The following is a 12,434-nucleotide window of genomic DNA, read 5'->3' as shown; positions in this document are numbered from 1 at the left end:
GCGTTAACACTCTTCGATTTATAATCTTCACACATAGTACAAACGTAAATTTTAAATGAGGAACAGAAAACTAGACCAGACTAAATATACTGGTCTATGTATTATCCCGGTTACTGCAAACTAATAATCGTGTAATGAAAATGTAAAATTATAAAATCGGGAACTAAAACGCTAATATTTTTTGTAATCTTTGCCTAGATATATTGTTCGCTTCAAATTTGGTTAGTTAGGGAGAGGAGCTTGGACAGTGGAGGTGAGCGTTTAACTCGCGTTAGTTAGGGGCCCCTTAAACCTACACCTGGGTCGCAAGTCCCAGGCACTACTGAAGCTCCTCTCCCTGCAACGCGATGGACCCGACACTGGCACGGTAAATCCATGGAATGCTGAGAGGTTTCGTCTCATGTTACATAGTATGACATAAAATGTAAGTCAATAATTCTTAAATTAAGTATCTCAGAACTACACATATAAAACTAATAAAAGGCAGCTGTCTGAGTTTTTAAACGTAAATAAATATTATAATTAAAATTTTACGTATACTTCTGGTATTTAACATATAAAAGTATATAAGGGCTTACTTCTTAGACCGATGTAAACTGGTTTGTTAATTTAATTAACATATTTTTCACACGATTCATTTACAAATGGACGAAGCTGCTCATTTCCTATTTGGATAAATTAATAGTCGTATTTTTATATTTGTTATTGGGTACAAACAAATTTAGTTGTTGATTGACATTAATAAATAGCTGTGACGAATAAATGACGAGGGTACGTCTAAACGGCTAATGTCATTTGACAAACATCTGATTCACGATACTATAGATGCACGCATACTCTTAAATAAAACACGTGTCACAATGAAAGGACATTTGCGTCTAAAAACTAATAATAGAAACGTAGTAAGATTATTTGTATGAGAATAAATTTTACTACGTATTAAAACAAAAAAATATATATTTTTTTCCTATGTTTAACTAACAAACGTTGGAAATGTCCTATTGAAGTGAATATAGTAACTCTTGTAGCATTTAATTGTTTATAATATCGGCATAGAAAAGGAAGTAATTTCAAAGAATTTTTACGGCTTCAGAGGTCCTCCGATTTTGACAGAAGATAAAGAAGTTGTAGGTATTCTCTTAGCTTTTCGACTTTGAGAAACTATAATAAGGCAGTAGTTGTCTCAACGATTACTCAACTAAATGAAATTAGCCTTCATTGAGAATAAAAACTGAGATCCTGAGTTTTTTTTTTAACTAATAACTATAAATTTAAGTTAAAAGGACGTCAACAAACGTGATCACATTGAAATACATTAATATTATAAATAAGATTACTTCTTGATATAAGATTCAACCTTGAGGGCGTTGTGGTTCTATTTTAGATGGAAAATAACACTATTGAATTAACATTATATGGAAATCAAAAGAAAACTGGTTACTATCAACACTATCAGGGCTATAATTTTCTTTTATAATTTAAGTTATCATAATAGCTGTGTAACACACTAAATGTTTCTAATAAAAACTTCTTTTTGTATCAAAAAAAAAGTATAGTTCGGAAATATAAATAATTCAATTATTTTCTCAATCTTTTAATAAAACAATTCATAAGATGATTGCTCGGACGGAATTGAAACATCCGCCGAGACGTTTGTAAGAATCGTTTGCTTGGGAATGAAGAATATTAGGTGCAAGTCATAAATAATTGTACCTACCTAAACGAGGGAATAGCAAATATCTAGAATATATATTTTTTAAATTAAAACCTTCGTAATTTAAACTTCGTTTTTATATAAACACTTAAGTTCAACTTTTTTTTTGGTTTATAATAACACTCGTAAGAATTTTTGAATTTATAAAATTTATCATACGATCAATTAGCACGCAAAACGTAATTACAACAAATTATTTACAGCAGAATATTTGGCAAAAATATAAATTTCACTAATTCTTACTAACTTTAGAAAAATAAGTCAAAAGTAGAACAATATTTGAATAGGCTTCCTTATAAAAGGTTTGTTTTAAAAACATCCTAAAAACGAGGGGCCACACCGAGAACAGCTTTGTAAACTCGAACCCTTCCATCGCTTTGTAAACGTAAGCAAACGTCAGATTGTAATTAAAAAATGTAAATTCATATTATATTTGTTTTAAAAATATATTTAAGTACTTTGTTTGTACTATTTTTCTTTATTTTTTATATTAACTTATTTGTGACAAATGACATTTTATAACACATTTTTAATTTCATATCTCGCGCTCCGTCTAGCCACGCGTGTTGACGTTTATCTCGCTGATAAGAAGTCTACATTATATACTATGTTTATTCTTGATAATAATATTGTTAAATAATAAGTCAAGTTAATTAATTATATTTTTATATAATTCTGTTAGTTTTGTGCAGACATTTTATATAATGAAACCTGTTTGTACCTACAAAGAATGTAGTTATAATTTTTAATGATAAAAACGTGATTTTATACATTTTTATTTATGGTTACCTTTGAGGCTATAAATATTTTCTTTATGATATAAGTAAAATCAAATTCAAAAAGTTTTTAAACATCTCACAAATTTTTACTTCATACAAGTGATTTTAAGAGATTTTTGCTTAAATGTTTAAGGAAGTGTAGGTGTGTAATATGTATTGTGATCAATCTTAGGACATCCTCTGTTTTATACAAAATTTGTCATAATTGAATTCACAAACTATAGAAAAATAATAATAACAGTTGACATAATAATATTTTTCTTAAATCTAATTTACGGGAGAGAGAATGCGATGAAAAAAATTCAGATTTTTTAACAGCGATGTAACAGACACCATTTCTAAATTAAAATGAAGTATCTGTTAGTAAAATAAAATATGCATTCTCTTATATTAATTTACCTGTATAAATATATTTATAAAAACTCTTATATCTTGGAGTTAATGTAATGCGCGGCATTTGACGAGGTTATTGTTGGTCTATATTTGATTGTGTAGCGAAAATTTTAGATTAGAAAACCTTAGAAGACCGGGTGGCGAGGGTTTAATATTTAAAAGTTGTGTTAAAACGATATTAAACGTGAATAATAATTCGTCTCTAGTATCATAGTTTTAAATTATTTGAATACAGCTGACAATGCCGGCCAACCAGACGTGGACCTGAATGAGCTCAAGTAGATAATCATCACATCCTGTAGCAGTCGGACCATCGCGAAGGAACTGCTCACAAATGACGTACAATGACCCTCAAAACTAGATATAAAATAAGTTTGTAAAATTATATTTTATGACATTTGATTTTGTGATTTCCGCTTCCTATGTTTATCAACTTTATGTAAAAGAAGTCAAACGTAGAACGCAAAATGAAAATATATAATATTCCTTTATTGAGCCACATCAAACCTTCACCCACAGCCTCTCTCACATTGTTGGTCCATTTGGCTGTAGGGCGTTTAACACTTTTTACTTTTATTTGAATGCTTTCTTTACTCTAAAATGTTTTATTTCCTTCGATGGTCTAACGTCTGGAGACATACACGACGCATTTCCATTTTAGCATACTAATAATTCTCTAAACATCGGAGACTTTAATTCTCTGAAAAATTACTTTATTTGGAACTTGATCTGCCAGAGAAGTTCCAAGAATCCCACGCTCCATAGTTCATTGAGTGACCTAGAATTTATAGACCAGTCCTAACTCAATGTCCTCGTTTGGGCTCCAAAGGTTAAGACAAGATAGACTGTTTGAAAGTTCTAGTCATTTGCTTGATTAACAACCCAAACATTATAAAATAGCTTTCCAAACGTCTCCTAGCCAAAACGCGTTCTTCCGTTGACTTCCTTATGAAAGTTGTTTCGGCCAAATAATATTATCTAGCCAAAATAGATGTATTGTTACACAACTTCATGAACGGCTACATTCACGACCCTCACAACTATTAAGTGTATGATTGTATGACCAGTACCCTTAGTCCAAATTTTGCATCGAAATACTACGCACGGAGCGTTACCCGTTACTTATTCATTAACCTAGGTCTGTAGTATAATGTGTGAAGATTTATGAATGAATAACTTTTAACGCTCCGTATGAAGTGTTACGATGTCAACTTGGACTAATAGTAAGTATATATGTATCAACAAACTCACGTGTTTACGTCCCTCAGTGACCTTCGACTTGTGTCCAGTGCACGTGGTCGAAAGTATTTTTGTGCGCCCACACGAACGACTCGCACCAAGTTATTGACAGCATCATTTATGTCTTCATTCGTTTAAAACTTAGTCAACTAGTTTTTTAGTACGAGCTAAAAACTTTCATATTTATAATTGACATGGATAATTATTAAAGGTTTTTTAGTCGACCTTCAAAGGCGAGCTCAATCTAGTCACAAATATATGTAGGGTGCCTGTATCACGCAATAATTCATTGTTTTGAAATTCAATGTACCTAATGTAATTTTTTTACCGAACTTACGTTTCCCGTATAATTATTTATATAAAAAAGAATAATGATACTAAGGTATTTAAAAACGCAAATTTACATGATTTTGATACTAGTAAAGAAATTTTACAAACAGAAAGACAGCACTAATTTATTCTTCAGCGGCTGTTTTTTTTTTAACTATTAAGGCGTCTTTCTGTGTGATTTTCTTCATCCCAAACTCGGATCTTTTTGCGTGATTCAACATTTTCTCTATCATCCAACTTTTCCCTGATATTGTCTTTTGAAAGTAAGTTGATTCATAACACAAAGAGTTCCTATCTACGTAGTTGCATCAAAATTATGATAAATTTTTTCTGCTGCGTTGTTACTAAAATAGTTTGAATAATAATAATCGGCCATCAAAATTTCAGTTTATTCTCAATTGACGTAAAACTGGACAGGTCCACAAAAAACTGTACATGCATTTTTCTGTTTAGTTCTGACTCCCTTGTTAAGACCTAACCCTTTTCGTATTTTTTTCATATTATAGTATATAAAACTTAATTGATGTACTTAAATATGTTAAAATTTTCATGTGTTTTTTTTAATCTGAACATGGCAACAAAATGAAAGGTGATTCTTTTAAAGAACGTATTCGTAGTTATCTTACTAAACCTACTAAACATTTTGTTCCAAAGTTAAAAATAAATTTTTAAATTTAAATTATTAAAAAATTAAAGAGCTTGTTCCAGATAAAATTGAGAGTATTCATTTTATTGGTTTATGTGTGTGGAGCGGCCGTGAAACTGTGTCTTATAAAGCAATTATGCAGTGTGAAGGGTCACGAGATAAGACAAGTGATAATATGTATTGAGAAGAGTCACTGTTAAGTTGTTTTCTTACAAAGCTGCATTCCTTATTAGGTTATATTTTTTTTAATTAAAAGTCACGGTTATTAAAAATTAATAGCATATTATAATATATGAAATTAATTAAAGTGGTTGAGAATATAATTGTTGTAAGGTTTTAGTATCTGTATGTAAGATTTGGAACTTATTTCATATTATTATATAATATTGAAGATTCCATAGAGGTAGAATTTATGGTGTTTATCTTTATCATGAATTACATAGCACTAATGATAATAAAAAGTCCCACATATTTGAAGTTCTAATATATTTAACAATTTTTCAATTTGAATAACCATTTAAAATGATTTGAACCATATCAAGTAAGGTTTATTTTATTGACCTTAACTCACTGTCCCTAAATAATCTATTCACCCTCGACCTGAACACCTTATAATCATAAGCAGAAAGAAACATGGACACAGCAATGAGGTACCTGATCTTGTATTCTAGATGGAAAAACAATCAAATCAAGAACAAAGGAAGGGTCTACGATGAAATAATGGATACCCTACTACTCCAAGGTTGGCCATTGGTAAAATTTAGATATAGTAATTGTATCGTAAAATTCCTGCATACATTATCTAAACTGTATTTTATAAAATACCCAGACACTGACGATTTACGGCTTGCGCTCAAGGCACACTTATGTCTTAGCCAATCTATAAAGTTCAAGTTATCAGACGAAAATCAATGAAAAACATGACAACACGACGATCTCATGTGTGAGGAACATTGAAAAAACATCCCTGAGGACCTACTCGTAATTCATTGACCGCTATTAACAGTTTTTCATAGAGAATCATCTCTCAGCAAAACAGATGTTCTTGTACTCATGCTAGGGTCATGTCATAACTAGAAAGATAACGAATGTATATCCTATCAGGCCATATCGTTAAAATTTCGTATATTAAACTGAAAATATAAGAGCTTCAACCTTGTACACTGACACTATTATACTGATCTGTTCTCTTTGGAGCGTGCACCACTATCTGTTTGTACCTCATGTTGACCGATTTCGCAAAATCCGTATTTCAGGTCAATGAGGAGATAGTGAAAAGAAAACATTCTTTTACTCTACAAGAGGTTACATATAGTTCAATATGCGTTCAATGTCCTAAATTAACGTAATTAAAAACAGACATTATATTTGTCTGTTTTAAAACTAAATTACATTAAAATAGTTTAATATATTTTTTTATAGAAATACAATATAAACATGACACAAAGAATGTGCATATTTTCAAGAATAATCTTTATCTCGTGACCCAGGACAATAACTCGAGATCCAATCATCCAATCGACTTCTAAAGAAAACAATGTAGTAAATTATATCAATATAGGCAAAATATTTTAACATGTTTATTCACGAAGGATATAAATTAAAAACTAATTAGCGAAAATATGCTCTAATATTAATACACTTAAGGAAAACAAACGCTCGAGTTTAGAAGTCAAAATGTGACACGAGTGCTTCAGATAACATAGAAATGAAAAAGTGTTTTTATGTTTTGAAACCTCATTCACGTTTCCACAGTTACACAACAGCCTTAAAATTTAAATATATTTTCCAATCTTAAAGATAATTTTTTTTTATTTTTTTTTATCTTCTTATTAAATTTATCGATGACTTTTATTGTTTTTTTAGAATCCAGTGATTTTTTTTTATTATCACGCCACAAATAAAGAGCTATAAATCTTTTAAAAATTATTACACCAACAACAAATGACTTGTCATTTACATTTTGATTATGTCAAAGAATTATAATTTACGTAGTGTCGATGTCAAATAAATAATATGTATATGTACGTAATGAAGATAATAATAAAATACAAAAAAAATGTTTTTCCTTAGCAGTAGGTTTCGTTAAAATTTTGTTGGTAACTATCCTCACACTGAAAATGATATAAAATACAAATGAATGCCGTCGAAATAGTAAGCAATCACGAAGTATGGCTTATTTTTGTCTAATAAATACATAGATTATGTTGTCTACGTAGATTAGTTTGTTTCCAATCTTTAATTATAATATCATAATTTACAATTAAAATAATGTATTATATTGAAACAAAAGAATTTAAAGATATTTTTTATAATCCACAGATTATAAATTTTAGACGAAACCTCTTAGCATCCAATGGGTCCATCGCGTTGCAAGGAGAGGAGCTTCAACAGTGCCTGGGACTTGAGACCCAGGTGTAGGTTAAAGGGGCCCTATCTAACGCGCGTTAAACGCTCGCCTCCACCGTCCAAGCTCCTCTCTCTACTTAACCGAATTTGAAAAGAACCTCATGGGCTGCCTTTAAAGTACGTTCCAAGAATGAATTGATATTTATTAGTTCTGGACAGGCCCAAGTCTTTTAGTAGGTTATAGAGAGATTTTGCCGTTATACCTCTCGCTCCCACTTCTACCCCGTTCCTATCCACAACGAACATATACTTAGTGAGTTCTTTAGTGAGCTGTTAATATTTATTGACCTTGAGGGCACGGTCTTTGGGATGTTGGTTTCCCAAGGAACCGTAAGCTCTATAATCACAACGCGCTTTAAAATTCGCGAATACATAAATATGTTTGGTCTGGAGGACGACGCACAAATATCCTCTGGGATTTTGTATAGTTTCTCATATTCTATAAACAAGTACGTAAGTACTGACATAACCGACGCGTGACATATAGAAGCTATAGCATAAAAAGTTTTGATAGTATTAGAACCTCCTTGAATATTCTTAGTACATATAGTAGTTCAGTATGTATGTATGGCTGTATAACAGGCGCCAAATCACAACTCGGATATGTAGCAGGACGACAATGTCAAACACTAAATATGAAAGTAATTTACGGATTAAGACATTCTATAACTCACAGGCCAAGCTCTACTTATAAAATATTTAATTAATTCATAATGTCATTACTTTCGAATACGTATGAGTTTGTCTTAATATAGATTGTGTGCAAATTTCGCTAGAAATAATCGCTAGAAAACGTCTATGAATTCAGGTTGAAAAGGTTATTGAGGGTAAAAGGTGAAAATTGATTTAAAATAATATGCTATAAATAACAGATTAGTGACAACAAAATCGACCATTGATATATTTTTGATAACAAACGCCTTATCAAGACGCAATCTTCGAGCTGTAATCAGTCAGGCCACTTATTTGATATTTCAATGTGTTATATATTTTTATGAAATAAATAGATGTAAGGATGTACAAAAAAACTGTCTAGGAATGGTTTACGAGATTCTGTATGTTTGTCTGGGATAAGCTGGCTGCAGTGGTGTACTTTGATGTCTATTCAGATTATTTCTAAAGACAAACATATCACAAAACATATTAAGTTTCTAATGAAATCCAAGTATGTATTTTATATATATTATCCAGTCTACAATATTATTATAGAACTATATTATAACATTTGTATGTTAGCAATTATAGATATGTTAAATATAAATTATTTTAAGAACTAATAACTATTGTCTACAGTATATTGTTTACTTAAATAAGAAGGATAAGGTTTCTTGTTAATTTTAAGCATGTAATTGTTCTGGACAAAAAGCTTAAGGTGTTTACAGAGTATAGAGATCTATCTCGTTTCAGTTTACGCGTTACCAATAGTATATTTGGCATAAGTTAACTGGTTGTGATGTTGTCAAGTTCCAACCGCCTCCACATGTTGTAATTCATTTTGTGCACGTATTTATTTAGTCGGCTATAAGGAAATCTAGATGGATATTTTTATGACATTGGGTCACATATTTATCTCGCGGTGTACAAACATATGTCTTGTAATTATAATTTTATTTCTGTCATTATTATAATTTTTGATTAGGAGCTCTTTAGATTTATGTAACATCAAATTTGTGAACTAAATTAAATAATAACTATGTGTTGTTTCTAAATCTACTGACAGATTCATAAACAAAATAAAAAAAAATATTATTGTTTAATCTATCTACTAGTATCCCTATTAGTTATTGTTTTTACTTAAATTTAAATTAAAGAATTAATGTAAAATAAAATTTACTTTTAATAAAGATTTATAATTAATATAAAATAATGTTAAATTTAAACTAGTTTGACATGATTGTTATGTTCTCGGAGATGATCAAAGTTAGGTTTGTCGTATTTGCCAAAAATAATGCTACGATTCTATTAGACGTGCGACGTGTGTGACGAAAACCTTGAAATAGCATATTTAAGTTGGTCGACGCAAATTAATAGCCCAATTATCATTATTTATTTAAAGTCGCTTAAAATTTTCGGCAAAAATATTAAACTAGAAAGAGCCCATTTTTGCGATAATTCAATGGTTATCAATTATAATTAGTTTAGAGATTAATTATGAATAATAAAGATATAATTCGCACGCTTTATAACACCTTTTTTTCATTATAATGCCATTTTTCATTATAATGCCATTTTTAATTATAATTCCAATTTTTTATTATATCACAGTAACAAATTTTAAGTTCAAGATAAGGTGATCCTTAAAAAATCTGCGTATATTATATTATTGTATTGTATCTTTAAAAAAAAACTAAAAATATATACACAGTACCTACATGTGAATGGATGTTACGACTGAAAACTGAACACTTTATCAATTAAACAAACACTGAAAGTTTTTGGTTATAAAAATAATAAATAAGTTAAAATTAAATCAAATAATATTAATTTGATATGAAACAACAAGAACTCACCTTTAGCTAACACAAAAACAACCAAGGGATCGGAAACGATATGTCTAATCACTTTATTGAACAAACGTTGTTACTTATGACCATTTTTAAGTATCCGTCATGTCTTAATGTGTCCGAGGCGTCCTATAACTCGGACGGTTATCGTGTGACTAAACAAGCAAACTACCGAGGTCTTAATTAGTATTGATAAGATAACAGATATATAAATATGCTTGTAGCAGTTATCTGTGACCAGATGTATGCAAACTGTGTTACGATCGCAACTTTAAGATTATTTATACAGGCTTAGTCTAGATCCGGCGAATATAATCGATGATAGAATTTAAGGGACGGCGAGTATTTACGTATTCTCCACATCACCGACATGTAGTCGTTTTTTTAATATATGAAAAACGTGCTTATAAAAACCATAATATGTAAAAACGAGGATAATACATCGCAATATAATATTTCTATTATCTATTGGACGTAACGCTATCGGCTTCCGCTAGCTACATAATACCTATGTAGGATTGACGTGGCTTTAAATAAAATAATCTATGCTTATGTCCATACATTACCCCTTCCATATATCACAAATATTATATACAAACAGTTCAATAAACATACAGTCCACACGCATTCGTAGCGTAAATTAATGTCATTCAAATCTAAATCTTATTTTTAAACCTTATTTAAGGATAAAACCTCTCGGCCATATCCGTACTCTCAGCTTCGTTATGGACATATTCATGGTATGATTCTAATGACATTTGACAGACAAACAAAATCACAGTGGAACTATATGTCGTTCCTAAAGCAGGTCCATAAGATTGTTTTGTTACCTCCTGAAACTTTTGTATTAGAATGGGATAAATACTGTCAGAGCTAACGTAATTGAAATTTTTTGCTTAATTTCAACAAGTGATTCTTAACTTTGGCAACTGTGCTCGGAGTCCAAATATTTAGCGCTGCAGAAAATTTCAGTTACTTTTTTGTTCCTTGTACCTATCCGTCTTTTTAAAATAGCATATGAAATTGCGTAAGCTATTTCTAAGGCTTCTGTAATATGCCAAATGACAGCAATATCATCTGTTCACCAACTCTTCAGTATGTTTGCTATAAATAGATTAGGCATACGCAGAAAAAGTCATGACCTTAAAGAGGAAATTAAATCAGATTTTAAGAAACAAAATATTATACACTATCGTAAATTACGTGAATTGATTATTAATTCGTGAATCGTTGTTCCCAAAATTCATACATGAATTTGAACGGTGACTACAAATATGATTATATAATTATATCAAAATATATTTCAATAGAAGACATTAAAACTGATAATGTTTACGTAAACGATTAATGCCCAGGTAAGCCACTATCAATAACATCAAGAGTCATTTAGAAGTTGCTTCTAAAAGAAAACATAAATTCTCAAAAATATTTAAACACTTACCACAAGGAATTTAGCGTATATATGTCACAATAATCTGAATATACCCAAGTAGTTTTTAGTACAGAAGTTTAAAGTAAATTACCTCATAAGTGGCTAAACTAAGGAACGAGATGTTGTAGGCGGATTTGTCATTATTCAGTAAGTAAATTACACTTGACTCAATATTCACAGATGTACCTAATCTGGATTATATAGTGTACTGTTGTGATTAAAAGGCCTAAAAAATTTTAATAAATCGCTTAGTATAGGCTTACTGTTAGTTGGAGGTCTTAATTGTTTTACATACGTAACTTCATTAATTTGTAACAACAATCAACAGAGCAAAGGACCAGTCAGGACTATGAAAGTATTGAAATGATTATAAGGCTTGATGCAAGATGACTAGATTGATATATTTGCAGTTTTATAGTTGATTCATCATCTCATAGTTATTTCTTTTGAACTACTAACTAGAGAGCATGGTTTTTATAGCGACCTACTAAGGACCTGAATGGTGTAGGAACGAGAACAACCGGGTTAGTTTATTATAATCATCTAGTTTAAAGTAATTGCTTCAAATGCAAATGGAATCCGATATATCCCATTAAATCCAATACCTAATATGGTCATTCGATGATTTAAAAAAAATAATCCTTTTTTACCATTTTCTACGTACCTATCATGAATTTTTGTGGGCTGTGATAAATTAATAATCTCTTTTTGACACAAGAGGAAATATATTACGCGTATTATTTTGTTTTTTACTTAAGATGCAGGAATACCCGCTAAAACCATATAGGACTTTTCTCGATAGTCCACGAAAACTGAGAATTCTCCAAGGTTCCGACCAGAGTTACCCTCTGTCATGAGCAAATTCACACAGGAGGCACTTCCAAAATTAGATACACTCTCCAAATGAACTGGTAGTGTTGGATAAAGACAAACGGAGCTGGAACCGCTGCGATGCTCACCTTCTCAAGACATGAGTCCAACGCCCATT

General features: G+C 30.6%; 1 protein-coding gene across 1 annotated transcript in view; it reads right to left on the bottom strand.

Annotated features, from left to right (window-relative positions):
- The window catches only part of LOC116768658 (protein peste-like), a 28,721-nt gene extending 18,543 nt beyond the window's left edge, over nucleotides 1-10,178 (bottom strand). Inside the window, exon 1 of the mRNA XM_061526859.1 lies at nucleotides 10,021-10,178. The gene's annotated coding sequence lies outside the window, so the exon portion shown is untranslated. The remainder of the gene's footprint in view (nucleotides 1-10,020) is intronic.
- Nucleotides 10,179-12,434: the final 2,256 nt, after the last annotated feature.

The sequence above is a fragment of the Danaus plexippus genome, chromosome 4 (assembly GCF_018135715.1).
Source record: "Danaus plexippus chromosome 4, MEX_DaPlex, whole genome shotgun sequence".
Taxonomy (NCBI): Eukaryota; Metazoa; Arthropoda; class Insecta; order Lepidoptera; family Nymphalidae; genus Danaus; species Danaus plexippus.
This window is presented reverse-complemented; position numbering and strand designations above follow the sequence as displayed.